This window comes from Euprymna scolopes, chromosome 13, assembly GCF_053919585.1.
Source record: "Euprymna scolopes isolate OS-2025 chromosome 13, ASM5391958v1, whole genome shotgun sequence".
Lineage (NCBI taxonomy): Eukaryota > Metazoa > Mollusca > Cephalopoda > Sepiida > Sepiolidae > Euprymna > Euprymna scolopes.
The window spans coordinates 24397349-24422389 of NC_136494.1; the positions used below are offsets into that span (position 1 = coordinate 24397349).

General features: G+C 35.8%; 1 protein-coding gene and 1 pseudogene across 1 annotated transcript in view; both read right to left on the reverse strand.

Annotated features, from left to right (window-relative positions):
• LOC145291949 (uncharacterized) overlaps positions 1 to 25041 on the reverse strand; it is a 370326-nt gene that overhangs the window by 29553 nt on the left and 315732 nt on the right. The window lies entirely within an intron of this gene.
• Positions 7960 to 8076, reverse strand: LOC145292440 (5S ribosomal RNA; annotated as a pseudogene).

The window sequence follows — 25041 nt, forward strand, 5'->3', positions numbered from 1 at the left end:
TGAAACTTAAACCTAGCTAAATAGGAAAATGTTATATCAAATTTGAGCGAGATAGACCAACAAAAATGCTAGTTCAAACGTAACGCAGCCAGATCAAGGAATATAATATTAAAAAATTACGCTTGCCAGAATCACGAAAATACTATTTCAAACGTACGTCTGTTAATTCGACTAAAATGTTATTTTATACTTACGCCTGAAAGTTCAATGAAAATGTTATTTCATACTTACGCCTGCCAGATCGACGAAAATGCTATTTAAAAGCTACGTCTGAGAGATAAACGAAAAATCATTTTCGAACATAACGCTAACGAAATCGCTTTTTCATACTTGCGTTTGATAAAGCAACGAAAATACCATTTCAAAGTGAGGCATGCCAGATCGACGAAAACACTATTTCACAGTTACGTTTGACAGAAAAACCAAAATGCTATTTCACGCATAACTTTACCCGACCAACAAACATGCGATTTCATACTTACGCACGACAGGCAAACTGAAGAACAACACTTCTTATAAAAATGCTTGGACGTATTTCTAAGAAAAAGAAAAGAAAAACGCATACCACACATTTTATTTGATGTAAATTTTATTCAAGATTGAAGCGATACGGACTGACGTACGAAGCGATCAAGAAATATGCAAGGATGCATCTAATATGATCAAATAAGCAAACAACACGTGACTAAATATTATGCATCGAATCAAGAAGAACCCCGCCACCACCACCACCACTAACAACAAGAACATCGGCATTCGATAAGGTAAAGATGGCTGATTGCATGGTCTTTGAAAGTCTATGTAATTATCTTGTTCGGGTCAGGATTTGGGATAATATTAACTTAAGTCGTATGCTTGATGTGACAGGACAGAGAGGAAAAGAAATACGAACAGACGGTTTGTATTCAACGACGATTTAATTTGAGATTTTCGAAGGGAAAGAGTTCAGATTTCGAATGGATTGCAATGATTAATTGAAGAAGGCAAGCGATGCACACGGAAAAGCTCCACATGAACACACGTGCACACACACATACACACACACACACACACTAACGAGATAAATATGAAACATACTCACTGCAGATGGCGATTTTGTGTATGCAAATTTGCAACATAAACTCTGAATAAGATTTAAAACTAGCTGCGTTGCGTCGGAGTCTTTTTACTTTAATTTCCGTTCTGCCCTTTTTGAATTTCAATAAAGAATCGTAGTCTGATCACGCGGATGCAGGGAGGGAGAAACTAGCCACATGTAAAACATAACAGTAAAATAATAATGAAGCTCGAAATTTGGTATTCGTTTTAGTAAAAAGAAAATCTTGCATATAAAACAAAGGGTCAGTTTATTCCAAGTGAAACATTAAATGGGAGACGCGCCCAATTATGTAGAAACACTCTCAGCTGAAGTTTACCTCGAGGCTGTGTCCTTTGAGTCGCTAATTTCCTTGGATTAAGTTAAGGCAGTAAGTAGTAAATAAATTCAGTTATTTAACCTCACTAGCTGCAAGCAGAATTGTTCCAAAGGGACAGGTGATGCGAAGTTGAAGCGGGCAACAGGTCAAACTCTGTAGATAACACAAAATTCGAAAAATCACAATATCATATGACGTCACGTGTTTAAGTTAGAAAAACAACAATTTTAAAAGCAAGTCTCTCTTGCGAGCGCTGTGGCCGGGGCGCGTCCAATAATGTCAAAATAAACTAAGGTAGATATTACATTGCGTCGTTTATTTCTTAAAAGTAAGTTAAAAGTTACGAGGGGCGTGCAATAAGTAATGCCCCTGACCCACTTGCCATAGCAGTAGAGCAACGAAACTTGGCACAGTTATTAGTCTTTCTCTACATAGTAACCACCCAGAGTTATGCATTTCTCTCACCGATTGATGCAGCTATGGAGACCGTTTTTGTAGAACACAGCAGGTTGGTCCTCCAACCACGACGTGACTTCAGAAATCAAGGCTGTATCATCTGGGAAACGCTTTCCTTTCAAAAACAACTTCATAGCTGGGAAGAGGTGAAAGTCAGAGGGTGCAAGGTCAGGAGAGTAGGGAGGATGATGATTTCATAACCACACGCCCGTGCTTCTGATCTGGCGACATGCGAGTTGTGGACCAGAGCGTTGTCCTGCAGGAGGAGAGTACTTTTGCTGATTTTGCCTCGCCTCTTGATTTTGATAGCTTCCCTTGATTTCCTCAAAGGTGAAGCATAATAGGCTCCCGTAATTGTGGTACCCTTTGCCAGGAAATCTGTCATCACTACTCTGTCCTGGTCCCAGAAGACTGTGAGCATGACCTTGCCAGCGGAGGGCCGCACCCTTGCCTTCTTTGGAGGTGGTGAGTCCAAGTGCTTCCACTGCATAGACTGAGCTTTGGTCTCTGGATCATAGTGATAGACCCAGGTTTAATTCTGTGTAATCAGTCTTTTTAAAAAACTTTGACTCATCTTCTTGGCATATCTCCAAATTCATCCTCGAGCACTCAACGCGTTCTCGCTTCTGGAATGGTGTGAGCAACCTGGGAATCCATCTGGCAGACACCTTATGCATATGCAAATGGTCATGAATGATAGTTTCCACAGACCCTGTACTAATCTTGACATCTTGGGCTATTTGGCGAATAGTAATGTGACGATCTTCCAAAATGGCAGCCTCAACCAAGTCTGGGAGCTGTTTCCACAGACTTCCGGCCATGTTTGAATTCACGATGCCAGCGTTTTACAAGGTCATATGATGGGGCATTATAGGTTTATTTCATTTCATCAAAAGTCTCCTATGGTGTGTGCCCTTTCAAATACAAAAAACCGGATCACTGCTCGATATTCAACAGGCTCTATATCACACCTGACTCAGTTCAAACACCTGTAAAACAGAAACCACAATTAGTTCAGAGCTGTAATTTGCCACATAACCCCTAGAGAGATAAATCATTACACATGCAAAATTTCAGCTAAATCAGACAACTGGAAGTTGGTCAGGGGCATTACTTATTCCACGCCCCTCGTAAATCATATTAGTTGTGTAATCTCTCTCCCTCTCCTGTGTTCACTTTCTCTAATAAAACCTTGACGAAAACTCAAAAGTATTTTTATGTTATGCATGACTGAGAAGTTTATTCATCTTAGTTTAACAGACGTTACACTCGTCAACCACCAAAACGGCCACGCGTGCGAAAGGACAAAAACCGCGACAATGCAGAGTAATAAAATACCATGTATAACCATCACGCGTATTTTGAACTGTAATTAAAGTCCTTATATATAAAATAATTTTGATAAAATCAACCGTAGGTTCTCTACAGTGCAATGTAGACTTTAATATATTGTGATATAATTTAATTGAAAAATAGGCGATTACATCGATTTTGATAACCGTAAAAATATGGGAGTGTGAGGCATTCGTTGATCATCGATCGATCCCGGGCAACGCCGGGTCTCCCTACTGATACAACATATAAGCAGAAGAATAAACACGCGCATGTATGTATAGAAATACTGTGTTTGCTTATTTGATTGCTCACGAGTGAAAACGTAACAAAATTAATTAACATTTCAAGAAAGCTGGTAAAAAGATATGGTTTCATCAAGGCAAACCTATTGATGCCAATTCGAAATGGCCACGCACGGTTGAAGACCTGTATGATTTGATCAACAAAGATTAGATAATCATACTATTAAATCTTTGAGTCGTTTTTTTTTATCCAAGTTTTTTGGAACAATAGGAAATTTTAGTACCAGCATTCTCACAGCATTAAATGTTATTGGTACGTCTAAACGTACTCTGCCACCCACCTATCTATAAAATATAATTGGCACACCAGTCAACGAGTTCAGCAGTTATGCACAAACCAGGCTGATACTCTGCTTGAAAACGACTGAACGAATCAATCGAAAATACTGAATATAAAACCCGCATGTCCTACTTGACAAATGATGATTTATCCGAAAAGTAGAAAAATTAAAGAAAATCACTTGTAAAGTATAAACATTCCGTGACTTTTCTTTAAATAAAATATGCTGCCAAAATACACTCAAATATAGCACCTTTTACGCCTACTAGCTATGTTTTAAAATTCATAATAACCAAGTTACTATGTCATTAGTTTATGCTGTACAGCAAAACATATGTGCGTGTGTCTGTATATATATATATATATATATATATATATATATATATATATATATATATATATATATATACAGGGTGGGCCAAAATAAGGGTCCTATCTTTAAATATAATCATATATATATATATATATATAGGACCCTTATTTTGGCCCATCCTGTATATATATATATATATATATATATATATATATATATATATATATATATTAGACATTAAGAGGAGATTATAGATAGATATATAAATACCCGTTCACACACACCTTTCACGATAAAGCTAGAACCCAGAATTAGATAGAATCGAGCAATTGCATCGACAACGGACAACGCCAGACCCAAAGTGAGTTTCGATGTACTGCATCTCATAAGTGACGTGCTCCTACATAGGCGCGAACCCAGGTCATCGCTCTCAGATAGTTAATGCTGGTAAATAAGGTTGTTCCGAAATCGTGTCTGGGGATCCGGCTAATTTCAGTTAATGTTTGTAGATGTGATATCTACCGCCTGCATACCAGCAGTAACTATCTTAGTTGTATATGACGCGTTGCATGTCACATCGTAGAATGTAGAACTGGATAAAAATATAAGAATTTAAAAATAGAGGCATAGCCAATAGATTGCGCCGTGGCCCATATGGTTAAGTCGTCACTATTGCACGCTTCATGAGTGCGGCGACCTGGGTTCGCGCCTATGTCGGAGCACGTCACTGATGAGGTGCGGTACATCGAAACCCACTTTGGGTCTGGCGTTGTCCATTGTCGATGCAATTGCTCGATTCTATCTAATTCTGGGTTCTAGCTTTATCGTGAAAGGTGTATGTGAATGGGTATTTATATATATATATATATATATATATATATATATATATATATATATATATATATTAGTCCTCGCGTGAAAGAGCATGACACAAAATGTTTTTAATAATAATAGAATAACAAAGACTTTCGCTGGCCAGGACTACTATTGAGTGTAACCAGTTATACAGTCCTTTTGAAATTTTCATCTCTATTTTTCTCGTTATCTACTGAATATTTTTAATGAAACCGATATGAAAGATATTCCTTATTAAATTGTAAACATTTTCTATTCTGAAAGAAATTAACAAGAATTTAATCTAAAAAAGTTATTTTAAAGTTTTTGTTATAAAAATTCAGATTTTCTCATTATTCAGACATGTATAACAAAGAGGGAGTTGCAAGAAGGAGTTGTGCTGTGAGGAGAAATCAACATTTGAAATAGAGAGAATATTCAAACCTGTAATAATACAAAGAATGGGTTGCAAAAATGAGTTGTGGTGTGAGGAGAAATACAAACTGAAATAGATAGTAGGAGAGTTTTTATAAATACATGCAAGACCACATTCATTTTTTTAAATCCAAATTAATAAATTAAATAAAATATAATCTTAAAGAGATACGATACAAGTTAGAAAAGCATTTCATTCAAGGCATGAAAATTGTTAAATAAAAGGTGTTTACTATATGCTTAAAAAAATAAAGGTACAAGATTCAATTTGAAATTTATTTATCTTCAAAGTGCACTTTTATACATTTTACAAAGTAAGGTATTAAAATTTTCATACCTTACTTTATAAAATTTATAGAAGTGCACTTTGAAGATAAATAAATTTCAAATTGAATCTTGTACCTTTATTTTTAAAGCATATAGTAAAAACATTTTGTTTAACAATTTTCATGCCTTGGATGAAATGCTTTTCTAACTTGTGTATGTACATTTATATATATATATATATATATATATATACATATATATATATATATATACATACACATTCATTACTTTATATGCACGCACTCTCGAAATGTGAAATTTTTTAAAGGATTATGTGTCAATATTACCTCTACACTGTTGCCTAGAATATATATATATATATATATATATATATATATATATATATATATATATATATATATATATATATATATATATTGTTGGGTAAATCGATTCGGAAGTATATATATATATATATATATATATATATATATATATATATATGCATGCAAAAATCTAGAAAACTATGAAATAAGAACACTATACGGTGTATTTCCTTATGTGTTAGACTTGTTTCATAACAAAATTTACAATTTGTCCAAATGGTTACGAAACACGAAAGGAAATACACCGTATAGTGTTCTTATTATATATTTTTTCTAGCTTTTGCAAATATATATATGTATATACACACACATATGATGATGATTGCCACGTCTAGTCAGATGAGTGACACTCCCTCAGACACTTAAAGTCCATGAGCCCGTAAATTACTTCTTTTTTTTTTTTAGACTTACCAGTGAATTCACACGCTCAAGCAGGCATGACACTGAAGACGGTCATTGAGATAAATTATTACATGCTTCCAGCATTTCAAGCTTCCATGTGTCACAACATTTTCATCGCCACAGGACCATGTTTATAGACAAATGCCTGAGAGAGTATCTATACATAGATCATATTACGGAGTGTTAGCTTTGTACGACAGCTAAGTTTCTCCCTCGGTTCAAAATGTTTAGATTCAGCAACAAACAAGAGCAAGATAGCCAGCAACTAGTTAATCTGCAGATCAGCTTAATGCGGACACTGGTCTCCCGCTTTATGGTTTTTTAAATCAGAGATTTGCTTCTCCTAGACAGGGTGTCTTCACCACGGCATATGGGATCCCTCTCCACCACAACACACACATACATACACACAAAAACACGGTGCGAGCTGGCCGTTGACTCCGAAAAAGGGTTCATTCGTCCTTTGTAATGTCTTGTTTTTAATCCTTCAGGGAGACTAGCCACCCTCCTCACCAAACAAGTTTGGTGGGGTAACCAGTTTAGTCGCCGGTGACCCGACCATGAGGCAGGTAGTACTGGGTTACATGGTGCCAGTAGCATATGACATGATCTGACACATATATATACACACACACACACCCACCTACACACACACACACATATATATACATGCATATACATATATACATATATATACATACATATATACACATACATATATATATATACATACATTTATATACATACATATACGTATGATGATTGCAACGTCTTGTCAGACGAGTGCCACTCTCTCAGACATTTAAAATCCATGAGCCCAAATGCCTGAGGGAGTATCTATACAAAGATGATGTTACAGAGTCTTAGCTTTGTACGACAGCTAAGTCTCTCTCTCGGTTCAAAATGTTGAGATCCAGCAACAAGCAAGAGCAAGATAGCCAGCAACAAATTAAACTGCAGACCAGCTTAATGCGGGTACTGGTCTCCCGCTTTATGGTTTTTTAAATCAGAGATTTGCTTCTCCTAGAAAGGTTGCCTTCACTACGGCTTACGGGAGCCCTCTCCACCCCAATACACATATACACACACACAAATATACATGGTGCTAGTTGGCCGTTGACCCAGAAAAAGAGTTCATTCGCCCTTTGTGTCAGGTCATGTCATATGCTACTGGTACCATGTAACCCAGTACTACCTGCCTCATGGTCGGGTGACCGGCGACTAAACTGGTTCCCCCACTAGACTTGTTTGGTGAGGAGGGCGGCTAGTCTCCCTGGAGGATTAAAAACAAGACCTCCCAAAGGGCGAATGAACATATACGTATACATACATATATACATATATATGCATACATCGAATGGCTTCCTTCAGTCTTGACAGACTTGGATACCCTTGAAAGAGTGCCTGCGCGTGAAAGTATTGTAGCAAGAGTTGCGCAATCTACAACCACACCTCTCCTGAGTCGACATTGTTGAATACCAATGGCAAGTGGAGGTTTAGGACGACTGGAAACAATGCCAAGATAAGCAGAGAGCACATACAGCACCTAGAATTCCAAAACGGTCACCCATCTGGTACTAGCCAGGCTCAGCGTTGCTAAACTTCGGTGATCTGACGAGAACCGGTGTGTCAACGTGATTGTGCCGTGCATAAATAATTGTTTGAAATTTGGTCGAAAAATGAGTGAGCAATGAAGCTTTAAAGCAATTCTAAATTACTAAAACTGCCACTTAACCATATATTCAAACACGTTAATGTTTGAATGATAAGGTTTACTAGAAATGTATAAAACTCGTATGGATCCAAAGTTATGGAGCAAAACCTGTCATTTTTTGCCATTTTGGGACATTTTGACCTCTTTTGAGCCTCTGGGGACGCAACGGGAATTTTCGCAAAAAGAAAATGTGTTACTGTGCACCTCTATTTAATGAAATACAATTTGCGGCAAAATTTCAGGAAAAAACTAATGGACGGTTATTTAGCAATTGTCCAGACGCACGGACGCACTGACGCCACTGAAAACATGGGCCCTTTCCGATAAATCAGGGGATCAATAAAAATTAGTGCATATTGAAATTGTTTTAAAATATGAAGGTTTTAATAAATAATCCGGAAAGGATAAAAAATTAAATAAATAAATAAAATAAACTTATTAAATTAAGAAATAATACCATTTAATTAGTACAAAATTCCAAATCTATAAAGATTATAGGGGTCTGTGAGATATTTCCATTGTATGGAACGGAAACCATACAATATCATTAAACCATCTTTAGACAAAACAGATACTACCATTGAATCCTAGTCAGAAAATCAAGAAAATATATTTTAGTTTCACGTACGGCCCAAAAGCGGCATCATTATTTTATTTTTTATATACATTTCATCTTAATGATCGGGAGATCCTATTTATTAAAAAGGGGATTCAAAGATGATAACATAATTAATATTCATAATACGTTAATGCTAATAATTAATATTCATAATGCGTTAATGCTAATAATTACTATTCATAATACGTTAATGTTCATAATTAATATTCATAATACGTTAATGTTCATAATTAATATTCATAGTACGTTAATGCTAATAATTAAATTCATAATACGTTAATGCTAATAATTAATATTCATAATACGTTAATGCTAATAATTAAATTCATAATACGTTAATGCTAATAATTAATATTCATACGTTAATGCTAATAATTAAATTCATAATACGTTAATGCTAATAATTAAATTCATAATACGTTAATGCTAATAATTAATATTCATGATACGTTGATGCTAATAATTAATATTCATAGTACGTAATCACCTTCTATCCTCTCTCGCAATAAATAGGATATCCCGATCGAGTCTCTTCTCCACTTATATATAAAAAAGCACTTTGTCTGCGTGTGAGTTCGTTCCCTATAGACTCCAAAACGACTGGGTCGATCTTTTAAAAATTTCACACACATATACTTTATGTACCTGGGAGTGCTTTTAGATAGGTTTTGTATCGGAATACCTCGGATAAGTATCAAAAATCGAAGAAATCTGATTAAAGAAGAAACAGTCCAATTTTGGTCAAAAGTAACACTTTCATGCAGTCTATCAACATAATTGCACTCAAGAAGTTTTATCACCATACAAGCAGAATGGCTAAGCCTATAAAATCAACAGTAGGTTCTTTGATAAGACAGAGGCGCGTTCAAAATGAACGCTTCTGTTTAGAGTATAGTTTGACCATTGTACCAGACTTGCATTTTAAACTTAATTCTTAAAAAATTATATAAAATTAAAAGATAATTTCATAAAATCAACAGTAAGTTCTCTACATCGCAATGTGGACTACAATGAACTGTGGACTAAGTCACTACGGGGCGGGGGCATCTGAACCTCCCCCCCAGTGCACCGCGGTGATTTTTTGACTAGAGCAGGCAATCAATTGATTTATTGACGAATGAGCAATTTCACCAATTTCAATGACAATAAAAGTATTAGAAGTGTGGAATATTTATTAATCCTCTTTAAATCCCGAGCAACGTTGGGTCGCCCTGCTAATACTTTATAATCTAGAAACCGCGACACACGTACGTACGTTAAAGGTACCAGGGTATTAATATATTTTTCCCCCATGGAATCGTCAGATCTTATACAATAGATTCGGTTGTGGACAAGCAAACGTACTTTATATAACCTTGCTATCGGGCTGAAGGCTGCTAAATACCTGTTAATCCTGTTACGTCCCCCCCAACGTATTCGTGTATCGACATGCATGCCTATTTCAGTAATAATGTTTCCGTTGCATCTGAGAAGGATCTTAACTCGCTCAGTAGGGGAAAAATGGGGGAATGAAGCCGGACTTCATCGCTAATTGACATATGGAAACGAATGCAAATGTTCGTGCAACGTTCCCAAAAGGCATCGACAACCGAAAGTTTGATTCTAACAGGCGTCAGGCCTGAAGACAAATCATCTGCCTGGTCAGTATTCTGATAGGAGCTAATGATTGTATCAAGCTCTTTTAGGGTTTCATATATATATAATGGATGAATGACAAAAATCTATATTCCAAATTTCATGATGTTGACCATCTTACAATTTATTCCTTTAATTCAGTAGACACTTACAATTCTTGACAGTATCTGTCGCGTAGCACAAACAAAATCAATCACTTATATATATATATATATATATATATATATATATATATATATATATATCCACATACAGTACTGTTTGGCTGTATCACAGCTCATCAGTGCGGCTAGACAGGCAGCTACCTCCTGCCAGGATCGAAACCCGACCGCCCATACCACAGCCAAGGCTTCTAACCATTACGCTAATTGGCTGCCGCTGTGCGGGCTGTGAATTAACGATGTTTTGACATCGTCCGAAATACCTAAGCTCGATTTGTTTACACAAAGAGCATCGCTTTATTCGCTTAATGGTAATTCGTGTATCACTTCCCAATATGCTCAACTTAAGATAAGGAACATTATAGTGATCCACATACAACACTGTTTCGCTGTATCACAGATCATAAGTGCGGCTAGAGATAGATAGATAGATAGATAGATAGGCAGACAGACAGACTGGCAGGGAGCTACGAAATGTTATGATGATCACACTCTCATATTTTTATTGTCATCAAAATCGGTGAAATCGCCAATTTTTCAATCAAATCGATTATTTGCCTACTCTAGTTATGGACTAATCACGGCGCACTGGGAAGAAAACTGCACGTACCTCTTCACAGTGACTTAGTCCACAATACATTGTAATCTATATTGCACTGTAGAGAATCCATTGTTGATTTTATAAAATTAATTTTTTATATGTGACTGGAATCCAAGTTTAAAATGGAAAAAGTCAAATATCATGCTTCAATCGTGCTCTAAACATTAATTTCGAACGCACCTCTGTTATATCAAAGAACAAAGAACTTACTGTTGGTTTTATATATCAGACCTTTCGGCTTGTGTGGTAATAAAATTCTCAAATGCACTTGTGATGTTAGCCGTGTAATATGTTATCTTTGGTCAACATCGGCTGTTTCTATCTTCGGATTATTTCGATTACTGATACTTATCGAGGACATTCAGATACAAAAACTATCTAAGAACTCTGTCAGGGACATAAATTGCATTAGTGTAAAATTTCATAACATTTGGCTCAGTCGTTTCGGAGTCTAGAAGATTCGAACTATTTTACACACACACACAAAATTATGTGCGAGCGCGTGTGTGTACAGTGCTTAAAAACTATTAGACTGCCCATCAGAAATATGGGGAAACAACTCTGCCACACGGGCCACTCTATCTTGTCTTGACAGATTACATTTTAATTCGAGTTTGAAATCTAGTAAGTGACGAGCGTTTCTCTTTCTTAATAAAACTTTTTTTGCGGAAAAGACTTTAGAGACTTATTATTCTACTCTATTTTATGCTCGACTGAGCACCAGTCATTGGTTCCTCTTTGAACGACATTCAGTACTAAGTCCCACCCCTTTAGAGTAGATATCCCTAGGTGTAAGAAAGCCTTTTACTACAATAGTTTCTTCCCCAGAACTGCAAGTCTTTGGAACGCCCTTCCGGGATTCTGCTTTCCCAACTGTACTGATATGCAGATGTTCAAGTGTAATGTGAACAAACATCTTTCTACTCATCTCCCTTCATAATGCCCCGCAAATTATGTCCCCGATAGTAGCCCCCTACTTCAAAGTAGCCCTGTGCTTTGTTTGGGGTGAAAATTGAATATAAAAAAAAATCCAATTTATGACCCAATCTTCGGCAACTTCACTGTTGCATTTTCCGGCAATTCATGTAATCAGCCGGAAGATGCTGAAGCAAAGGCTGTCAAACGATTAATTCTATTTAGAGAGAAATTTTTACAGTTGGTTCAACCATGGGTCATGAGTTGTATTCGTATCTAACCCTAATCTATAATTGCAAAGAAGTGGTTTATTTGTTTATTAATTCTTTTTAGTCACCATGATTCATTCATTCCGATTGCAATGATGGAATATCCCAATCGAAGACAAAAATACATAATTCATAATTTTAAACAATTGTAATCTTACGAATTAATGCTTTCAACTACTCTATCATATATCATAATAGTCTTGCACTTCAGATTCTATTTTCCTTTAACAATTATATTAAAGCACCTATTGCCATGGCGCTACTGGTGCATATTGTGAACCAGATCTACCTCAGCGTTCACTCGGCTTTGGCCGGAACATGATGCTAACAACCGGATTATGCTGATCCTCGCCGATAAATTCATAACAATGCTGCGTAAAAGAAAATAGCAAAAATGAATAAATGTAAAGTGCAGAAACTAAAAAAAAAAGAAGAAAAAAAAAGACCTACAGTGCATTGGTGTTTTATTATATATTTATTTTAATAACAACTGTCAAGTTTAAAAAAGCAAAAGTTAATTTTTTTGGGGGGGAGGGGGGCAAATAATTTGAAAGAAATGTTTTAAAAGAAAGTTGGTAGAATTTTTTTGTTTTTATTTTTCAAATATATTTTGCAATTTTTTAAAAATATTTTAAAGTTTTTGTAAAGGCCTACTGAAAACAAAAGTGTTTTATTTTCCAAGTATTTGTTTAAAAGTATTTTTTTGAAAATAAAAGATTTTTTTTTGTTTTGTTGTTTTAAATTGCCCGCATTGTAATTCGTCGATCGGCGTCTTACGCCAAATTATGTTCAATTTCAATAGAATTACAAGAGAACGAACTATTGCGAGTTAAAAAAGGGGAAAAATGCTGAACTAAGGTGTTATTAGCTATGATGATACTGGTGTATATTGTGAACCAGACGTATTTAAGCGTTCGCTCTGCTTTAGCCGGAACATGACATCAACACCTGGAGGTCGAGCAAGAGCTCGAGTTTAACCGCTGTCTTACGTAACATACCTGTCAACCAATCACAAGGAGGCGCGCCTAACAGACGATTTTGGTTAAATATTGGTAAAGGAAAAAAAACAAAACAAAAATCACCAGTTGTTACATAGAAATAATGGACAGTACCAACATAATGAATCTTTAAAACGTAAAAGCAAAACAAAACAAAAAAAAAACGTACATGTTTGAAAATAAACAAGCATCAAAACGTAAATGTTTGGAAAAATAAAACTTAAATATGTTTGCAAAAATAGAAGAAAACGTAAATATGTTTGCAAAAAAAAAACAAAAACAAAAAAAGCATGTTTAAAATTAAAATATAAAAAACACATTTATTTTTATTTCAAGGGTGCCATTATATACATTTTGTGCTTCCGTAACTGGGTGGACAGACAGTAACGCCACCTATAGTCAAACGGAAAAAAACAGGCTCTCTCTTTCTTGACGATTACCGAGTCAATGTTCTTTTGATATATTATAATTGGAGTTCAGTGTAAAAGATTGTAATATTTCAATCAATGAAGTTTATAAATATTGACAGACGATAGTGCGATGAGTTGTGTGTTGCAAAGATGTGCGCCCCAAGTGGGGCATCCTTACGACACCGGTCCGTAGACTCGGGCCAACAAGGCTCCATTGGTTTATTGAAAGAAAATCTAGGATTTTAAAGAGTTTAGACGGATCCCACAAAGACTATTTCAAATAAATTCAGAAAGGTTTCTGATTGGTCCAACATATATTTATTTGTTTTATTAAGGATAATGTATGCGCAGACTATATGCGTGCAGACGCGTTTATGCATTTTGATTTTCTACGTCGATGTGTAAACATCAACGCTACAGTTATGTCTGAAAAAAATTAAATTACTTACATAATTATATGAATTCATTCATTCTATGAATCAGATGGTCCTATTGTTGCCATTTGCTTCCATCATATACGAAGTGCCTTCAATAAGTTTCCAGACTTCTTTTGTACAGGCATTTACAATTATCGTAGTCTCTTGAAAATTCAGTATCTTTATTTTGTTATACATCTGATATGATGACTGACCGATTTGTATGATTTCAGGTTCTACTGAACAGCTACAGAAGTAAATTGGAATACACCCTACTAAAGCCTGATTGTCACAACTGGTGAATTTAAAAAAAATTAATCTGGACGTGAGGACACTTTAGAAGAACGATATGCAATAAAATTTGTTTTAAACTTAAAAAAACACGACACAGAGACGTATGGAATGCTTCAGACTGCTTTTGGACCATCCTTCATGAATTGAACATCAGTGTTCAGTGGTATAAGAGATTCAAGGAAGGCGGAGATGCTATGAGGGATGATGAGAAGTGTGGGAGAAGTAAGGAAGTCAGAACATCAGAGTTGATTGGTCAAATAAAGACTTTCATGGATAAGGACTGTCGTGTGTCTATAGAGACAATAAGTGCACAGTTTGATGTCAGTGTGGGAACTGTCATACAATTATTCGCGAGTAACTTAAGATATAGATGATTTGCACTAAGTTTATCTCACGGATGCCTCCTCCTTGTCACAGACTATTTGAACAAGATAGGCATCAAGACTGTTCCTCACTCTCTCTCTAGTCCAGACCTTGCTCTCTGTGACATTTTGATTATTCCATAAGCCAAGGAAAACCTTAGAGTCTGTCGCTATGAGATAGTTGAGATGAAAGAGGCTGTGACGAGGGTCATTGACACGATCACACAAGAATGGTCCCACAAGGGCGTCCAGAAATTGGAACGGGGCAACAAGGGCATTGTAGCTGGAGGAGATTATTTCAAAGGGGACTAAAGTGTTATATGTGTTCTATCAATAAAAGTGTCCATACAAAAAACAAATCTGGAAACTTATTGAAGGCACTTCGTATTTCTTAGAATTTCTTCGAGAACGACATTGGGTACTTACAAGAGGGACGTGTAAGTATCTAGCATATCAAGTTAGTGTTTTTTTTTCTGTGGAACGAACTGGATAAGAACTTGTCACACCTAAATTATTAGTGACAGTTCTATTTTATTTTACGGCATATCAACCGTTTTTATTTAAAACTGAATCCAGTCATTTTGGTAAAAGTTTTTATCCGTCAAGTTCTTTATTTCTTCAAAATGTTCATATTGTGTAGCTGATTGTTTTATTGTATAGCATATCTGTTACCTCGCAGGAACAAACATACAGTGGACCTAGGAGCAATGGCAATTAAAGGGCGGCTCCACACTCCCCAATAAGTATCCGATTCGACTTTTTTCTCACTTTCTGTTTAAGCAAAAGGCATTTATTACCATTACTTTCCTGCTTCTTGTTTTTTTTTTCAAACTGTTCATTCTCTCTTTCATGAGATTAACGAAACCCTGTCATCTCAACACCAGCTTAAAAGTCTCTCGTCTCCACTGCAAGGCCACCCGTCCATCTTACCTGGCGGGCATTTTTCTTTCTTTTTTGTGACCACATGCCGGTCACAGCAGCCACCTTATACATTATACGTTGATCTTTTGTGTCACAGACCTATCTTCTGCCATTTTTGTTTTTTTTTTGTTTTTTTTTTTGCTTGTCGCAGAAGATCGTGCAAACTTCTTAATTTATATTTGCGTTTTTTTTAGTTACTGCTCCTTATATTTTTCAAGGTCCTGCATATGAACTTAACCTATATCCGATGGTGAGGTCCCAGCTTGCGGATTTTGGGGAGTGTGGAGCCGCCCTTTAATTGCCATTGCTCCCAGGTCCACTCTGACCCGGAGTGGTAGTACCTGTTAGGGCCTCAACTGTGGCTTAAATAGAAACCGACTTGAAAAAAGAAATAGATTTTATTTAAAAAATTTTCCTTCAAAATCACTGGATTTGGCATTAAATAACCTGAAAGGATTGATATGCAGTAAATAAAAACAACTAACCAACCTAATATCTTCGCAAGCCAACTATCTTACAGCTTTTACTGATATTTTCTCACGCATTCTGTTATGTATAAACTCTTTCCATATTATTTAATGCCGAACCCGTTTTTTTTTTTGTTTTTTTACAAAGGAGTCACCACTTATCAAGACCCGGAGGCCACTCGAGGATAAGGGTTAATGGATATACATAAGTAGTGGGAATTTTGTAAATGGGATTACATAGGGGGATGGATCATCAAGAACTTGTTTACATTGGACTTGAAGACAATCAGATTGTAGTCAGCTGGAAAGCAGCCAAACGGAAGAGAGTTCCACAGGCATGCAGTTCTAAGAAAGAAGCTTCGTTCGTGGAATCTACATTTAGGTTTTAGCACAGATAAAGAGTGTGGGAAATTATTGATAGTGGTTTTGGCTAGACGAGTGTTTTTTTTTTCGTGAAACTTTGGCGAGGGGGGGGGGACCATAAATTAAAGCTCAGACAAGCACTTGCCAGGAAAATAATAAAGCAGAAACAGGCCCGCAATGCCTCTTCTGTGTGAAAGAGGTTGCAAGGAAGAGAAAAGGGCACCCCCACTAAGCTATGAAGTCTATTTTGAACTCTGTCAAAGCCGGATAAGCTGCTTCAAGCAGTTATTTAAAAAAAAGGCTCTGTTCCATCTGCTTGCTTCCCACCTGACTACAACCTGGATGCCTTCAAGTCCAATGTAAACAAATTCCTGATTAACCGGGCCCCTTAAGTAGACATTTTTATTAAATCCCCACACTAACGTACTGTACATGCAATAACCCTTATCCCTGAGTGGCTTTCGGGCCTTGATAAGTGGTGATCACCTTGTAAAAATTAGAAAAAAAAGCTGCTTCTAGCTATTATTTTGAAAAAATAAAGACTTTATGCTTCAAGTTATTTATAGCTTTGAATATATTTATACTCCTTTCAGACTGTAACTAGGATACTCGTCCCAGAATCGATAAAATTAATTCAACAGACGAGAGATTTGTATTACTTTCCTTCCCAATTACGGTGATTCGTTCATTCATTTCGCATGAATCAATTGGCATAGGTTTTCCCGATATTTTCTAGTTAGCATTCTTTCTCAAAAGAAACCAGTCACTTACAAGAGGACTGCATGAAAATGGCCAACATCCAAAGTAAAAGTTTCTGTGGAATGAACTGGATTTGAACTCGGCACACCCAAGTTGTCAAGCGGTGTTGCTAATCACTTAGCTACCGTCACCTCCGTACTGCTTCTGCTTAAAACAAACGTATCATTAATTTTGTGCCTTTGCACACCATATGAGCCATACTCCAATTGCATACGGATTACATGGCAAGCAGTGTGTTAAGAACATAATGTTAAGCGCTTTCTTGGTCAGCGCCATTGTTTTACTTTTCGACAACAGAAATATAATCAGTGATGATGTCATAAATAAATAGAATTCAATCAACGTATTGGAAATTGGTATTCTTTCCTTTATTCCCAGATGGTTATCGGATAGCATATTTCTTGTCATTATATTTTTATTCTCAAGATCTCTGACCGACAAATCATTATATTGACCGAAAGAAAAACAAAATCTTAACATTCAATTTAATTATTTATGGTGCTTTTTCAGGCATCATTTAATTTAATCAATAATTCCAACTTTTAATTGAAAATAATTTAAGCAGACATACATTTTATATATATATATATATATATATATATATATATATATATATATATATATATATATATATATACTAACAGTAGAGACCCGGCGTTGGCCGGGATTAAATAAGATCAACAAAGGTTCACCTTCTAATACCCTTATTGTCAGGAAAATCGGTTTTTCATAAAATGATTGCCAGTTCTAGTTAGGGATCTCCCTTCCACCACAGTATACCGGGAGCAAGATTCACACGCCACCTCGCGGTGACTTAGTCCACAATACATTGTAATCTACATTGCACTGTAGAGAATTTGCTGTTGATTTTTAAAAATTATCTGTAAATAATGGCTACAAACATGAGTTCTGTTTTTCTTTTCATTTGATTTAAGTGCCTAACGTGGGGAACACACCTCGCTTCCAAGCTTGTAATCTTTCATGTTTTTATTTCAATTTTCACAGTTGGTAACAGTTAATTCACCTTTATATTTTAAATTACAAAAGTGTTACATTTTTTTTATAATAAGTGACGGAGTAACCACCAGGTCATCTTGCGTTTCTAATGGACAGACAACTCAGATCTGAAATAGCCCTCTTGTAGTATATTGCACTGTAGAGAACCTACTGTCGATTTTATCAAATTATTATACTATATAATTGCTTGAATTAAAATTTAAAATGCAAAAGTTAAGTATTATGCTTCAATTGTGCTCTAAACAGAAGCAACACGAAACAACTTGTAGAAAAATAAGTGTCTTTATTTCTTTTCCAAAATTCTACGACTACTAAAATCAATTGTTCACGTGTAGTAACAAGAAACTTAGCGACAACGTGGAACAGAGAGGGTGGCGGTTGACAGTGGTCGGTGGACAATAGATTTGGGTCCCAATACCGGGGCGCATGTCTGTTTTCTCTCCTTCTGCCTCTCACAAGCTACCCACTTGGTTTATATCAGTCTCGAGTTCCCCGATGCACTTGCGATGTCGACGGCTTTAACCTGTGACCCCATCAACGTGTACATCCGGCCTCTTCTACCGTTGACAATCCAACACATGCAGATGTTTCCGCACAATGCACTGTGCGACAATAGTAATGTTAATAAACTCACATTTGCTGCGTGTTATTAGTTTTTCTGTCCAAAAAACTAATATTTTGTGCTATTCAGAAAAATATTTGCTTTATCAAAACATATTTGTTGGTTAGATATAATTCTCAATCCATGGAATTTCCACAGATCCTTCTAGTATACATTATTACAGCATGGTATGGCATAAACATTATTAATAAATAAATAGTATGCTTTTTTTTATTAAACAATCCCGCACTCTATATATTATTTAATTGGAATTTAATTGGAGTAAGCCTCAGGCCAGCTTTTGAATAGGAGACATTGAATATCTTCGGTTCCAGGTGAGAATTGTCTGAAGATAGCGGTTTCAATCCTACCAAAAAGTTGGCCAGATGCTTACTTGGACAAAAAACGTGGTTTCGTTAATCTCATGAAAGAGAGAATGAACAGTTTGAAAAAAAAAAGCAAGAAGAAGGAAAGTAATGGTAATAAATGCCTTTTGCTAAAACAGAAAGTAAGAAAAAAAAGTCGAGTCGGATCTATTGCTCTTTCTGCTTCTTGTAAAAGACGTTCTCTCTCTCACTCTAAATATTTCTCACTCCGGAAGTTCTTCTCTATCTCTACAAATCTATTATCAGATCATGTTTTGTCTATTGTTGTCCTATTGGGGTTGGTGAATCTCTGTTCTATTTGATCATTCTTGATAAGGTATAGAAATGTATCTGCAATTTGATTGTCCCCCCCCACGCTTTTTCCTGTAATCTCTCTATTACAGACGTGATATTATCTTCTTTTTGTTTATAAATACTAAATTATGGCATATATTCTTCACAATTGATGATCTATTCCCTGCTTCTTTTGTTCCAGCTCGGTTGCCTCCTAAGTCTAGTGGTCTCCATCAATTTGCTGTTTTAATACGTTATTACAATACAGCTTCTCTCTTCCTGCTGACTATTCACCCTCTACTTTTAACCGTAATATTTTCAAGACTAAAGCCAAAAGGCATCGCCTTTCGTTCTTGTTAGCTCCTTACATTAAGTGGCTTCATGCACTGTCTGGAAAGATTTCCATAAACTAAAAAAATGAAACTAGGAGGAATTGGCATATGAGGAAATATTTAGACCACACAACAAACAGCATTGATGAAAACAGCTGAAATCCGTAGAAAAATCCTCGAATGCAGAAACCACCCAACATAAGCAACAAATACACAGATACTTAAAAATATATAGAAAGAATATCACATGAATAAAAGGAAAGTGAACATTGCTAGACAACTAATAAAGAGATCTTCCCTTGGCATACACACATACAAATTCATAAATATATACACGTGTATGTGGTGATACTAAACTCAGATCCGTGCACACACATATACACATACACCCACATTCATAAGCATATACACATGCATGTGGTAACACCAGCCTCGCCTAGCACCACACAAAACTGTCGTGACAGGCCAAGGAAAATGAAAAGATTAAGGAAGGAGAAAACCGAGCAGACCTCCACTATAAGGGTCAGAGTTTACTGAAAACATGGGAAGGCTTATTGCCACACAAATTATAAAGAAGACCAACTTCGGAAAAATTATCGAGTCGAAGTTTTAATTAAAAGTATTTTTTTATCATATTCAGTAAATTTAAAGGCGTATCTAAAAATAGGGGAGATAATTCAGTCCGTTATTTTTGTAATGTTAAAATTTCCCTAAAAGTCGACGACTCATGTGTGTACGCATGAGGTTATTTCTAAAGTATATACTCAATAAATGTTTGATTTACAGACTTGAAATTTGATATATAGGATATTCAGAAAGGTGGAAAACTTCTTAATCGGTTTTAATCTGAAAAAAGGGCAGAAAAGGGATTAAAACTGAAGAATTGGTGCGTGGGGCGGGTCATCAAATTTTTATCTGTTTGTCAACTGCTTGCATGTATCGTTCACATGACAGATTACTCATGTTAAGAATGAGTAGGTTTAAAAACACTTTTTGAAGTGGTGTCAAGCTGGCCTAATTGTTATCTTACTTGAATCATTGTCTGAAGTTTTGGTTTAGATCTCAGCTCGAGTATATTTTTTACTTACAAGAAATGAACTGTTTAGGAAAAACATAATACTTGCATGCACACGTCATGCCTCAGTTTCTTTCCGTTTTTTTTTTCTACGTAATTTTTTTTAAAGATTAAAACTTTACGTTAAATACGTACGGTATTCTATTTATAATAAATAAGAATTCTGCATTAATTAAAATATAATGTTTATGTCTATCTTACGACCGGGAAACACCGGGTGGCCAGCTAGTATATATATATATATATATATATATATATATATATATATATATGTACATATATATATGTATATATATATATCTACACACACACACACACATATATATATATATAGATATACGTTTATATATACACGTATATACATATATGTATACACACATATATACGTATATATAAATATATATGCATAATTATGCATACATATAATTATATATACATATAATTATATATACGTACAATTATGTACCCGTATAATTATATATACATATATATATATATATATATATATATATATATATATATATATATATATATATATATATATAAACGGCTGTCTGTCGATCTATCTGTCTCCATATTTTCAAACTCCGTCTTCCTCGAAACTAAAAGTCGCAGAACGGCGCTACGAGGGGCGTGCAATAAGTAATGCCCCTGGCCCACTTCCCGTTGTCTGATCTAGCTGAAATTTTGCATGTGCAATGATTTTTACCTCTACGGTTAATGTGGCAAATTGCAGCTCTGAACTAATTGTGGTTTCTGTTTTACAGGTGTTTGAATTGAGTTAGGTGTGAAATGGAGCCTGTTGTATGTCGAGCAGTGATCCGGTTTTGTATTTGAAAGGACGAACATCATAGGAGACTTTTGATGAAATGAAAGAAACTTATGGTCGTAATGCCCCACAATATGACCTTGTAAAACGCTGGCATCGTGAATTCAAACATGGCGGGAAGTCTTTGGAAACAGCTCCCAGACCTGGCCGTCCTCCTTCTGCCATTAATGAGGCATCTGTTCGTCAAGTTGAGGCTGCCATTTTGGAAGATCGGCGCATTACTATTCGCCAAATAGCTCAAGATGTCAAGATTAGTACAGGTTCTGTGGAAACTATCATTCATGGCCATTTGCATATGCATAAGGTGTCTGCCAGATGGATTCCCAGGTTGCTCACACCATTCCAGAAGCGAGAACGCGTTGAGTGCTCGAGGATGAATTTGGAGATATGCCAAGAAGATGAGTCAAAGATTTTTTAAAAGACTGATTACACAGAATTAAACCTGAGTCCATCACTATGATCCTGAGACCAAAGCCCAGTCAATACAGTGGAAGTACTTGGACTCACCACCTCCATAGAAGACAAGGGTGCAGCCCTCCGCTGGCAAAGTCATGCTCACAGTCTTCTGGGACCAGGACGAAGTAGTGATGACAGATTTCCTGGCAAAGTGTACCACAATTACAGGAGCCTATTATGCTTCACTTTTGAGGAAATTAAGGGAAGCTATCAAAATCAAGAGGCGGGGCAAGATCAGCAAAGTTACCCTCCTCCTGCAGGACAACGCTCCGGTTCGCAACTTGCATGTCGCCAGATCAGAAGCACGGGCGTGTGGTCATGAAATCCTTCCACATCCTCCATACTGTGCTGACCTTGCACCCTCTGACTTTCACCTCTTCCCAGCCATGAAATTGTTTTTGAAAGGAAAGCGTTTCCCGGACGATGCAGCTTTGATGTCTGAAGTCACTTCGTGGTTGGAGGACCCACCTGCTGTGTTCTACAAAAACTGTCTCCAGAACTGCATCAAAGGTTGGGAGAAATGCCTAACTCTGGGTGGTTACTATGTAGAGAAAGACTAATAACTGGTCCAAGTTTCGTTGCTCTACTCCTATGGGAAGTTGGTCAGGGGCATTACTTATTGCACGCCCCTCGTACAGGCCTCAAATCATTGGATTTTACACATACCGTTTTTTTATGGGCTTTAAAAAATCGTTAAACATTTTATACATTCATCTTAGATTATTTTTAATTTTTAATCGGTTTATATGCGTGTCACATTGGTACAGTTCGAACGTCACCAGCTTTGAATGCTAAGGTTTCGATTCTAACTAATGGCACCTAAATACTTTTTTTTACTTTTGAAATCACGACTATATAATAATATATATGAAATCTGGACAAACTGATATATCATGAATTTATTTGTAATATTGCAGCATTAACATTTTTTTAAAATCAAATTTATAACATTATATAATTAATTCTTAATGCTGCAATATGGTAAGTTATAAATGTATTATATTTTTTTACTAGAATATCTTGTCATTTTGTTTTCCAGATTTAACAACTAGTTCTTTAATTTTCCCTGTTTACGCTTAACCATATTACTTTTCATACTTGCGTTTTTCCATTGTAATATATATATATATATATATATATATATATATATATATATATATATATATATATAAGTTTAGTAGTAATCCACTTTTTAGAAGCATGGAGAAAACGGAATTCAAAATATGAGTTTAGAAAGAACGACCACGTTCGTATCTGTATTTTTTTTAAAATAAACAAAATTTATTTATTTAAAGTTTCAAATTATCGGCTTATAAAACCTTCATCAGGAATTTTCTTTTTAAACAATACAATATGTTTTTCTTTTTTTTATTCTTACGCATGAACAGCGCTTTCCACGGGACTGACAATACACAATCTCTACCTTCAACCAACAAACTCTGCCGAACAACATCATGGCACGTAAGAAAAAAAATATTGTATTGTTTAAAAAGAAAATTTCTGATGAAGGCTTTATAAGCCGAAAATTTGAAACTTTAAATAAATATATATATATATAAATCAAGTATAAACGCAAGAAAGGCACCGCTTGATTTCTCCAAATTAAAGCCGAAATTGAAGAAGACAAAGAAAAAGGAGGAATTGCTAAGTACCGAAAAATGGTTAGCGAATTATACATCTTCATAATGCCATAAAGCGAATCAAGTCATTTGACATTTTTCGCATTTCGATGCCGTATTACCGACCCGTACCGTCCGTTACTGACATTGTTCTAAAATCGTGTCATTGAAATAATAGGGATGTTCGACTGCAAGATCTCTTGGAGGAAGATAAAGAAACAAACCTGACCCCCAGCCCCTACTAAAAAAAAAAAAAAAGTAAAAGAAAATTCAGCTGATCGTCCCTGGAGCAAATTGTACGCCTTTCCTCAGCTTTGGGATGGTTGGCATGCTTTGGCTGTTAACAGACCTCTCTAAGCATGCAAGAAACGTTTGGCGCCTCATCTGCCTTACATACGGCAAATGACGATCAACATAAGTTTCCGGTTTTTTTGTTCGTATCTTTTCCTTTCGTTTTATTCGCTGTCATGCACGATTGATTGTGTTCCAAATGTTGTTTCGAAAATACTAGTCATTGTTTACACACACACACACACACACACACACACACACACACACACACACACACACACACACACACATATATATAAAGCTGAATGTCTGCGTGTGTGTGTCTGGTCACGAATAGGCTCCTATATCGTTGACTATTTAAAAAAAAACTGATTACATATAATGATAGAAGATGTATCGAGACACAGGAATGGGTATGTTTTATCTGGCAGAACGGTGATTCATTAAAATTGTGGGGTCTGCGTCCGAGCCTGGCCCACAAAGTATGGAAATAAAAAATTAAAAAATTAAAAAAAAAAACGTTTACAAGTGTTTTTGATATAGATGTACATAATAATACTGTGATAAGTATGTTTTAATTAAATAGGGATGGTATAATACATTTGTGGGGTCTGCGTTCGCGCCTGGCCTCCATAAAATGGAAATAGGCACAGACTTTAATAAAGACTTTTTATATCTATCTGCGTAAGTATACTTTGATAATTATGTTTCAGTTTGAAGAAATATAGTATACTAAAATTATGGGGTGTTCGTTCGTGCCTGACCTCCATAGAATGGAAATATGTCACAAAGTTTAACAAGGTTTTTTTTAATATAGATTCACAGTATATTGT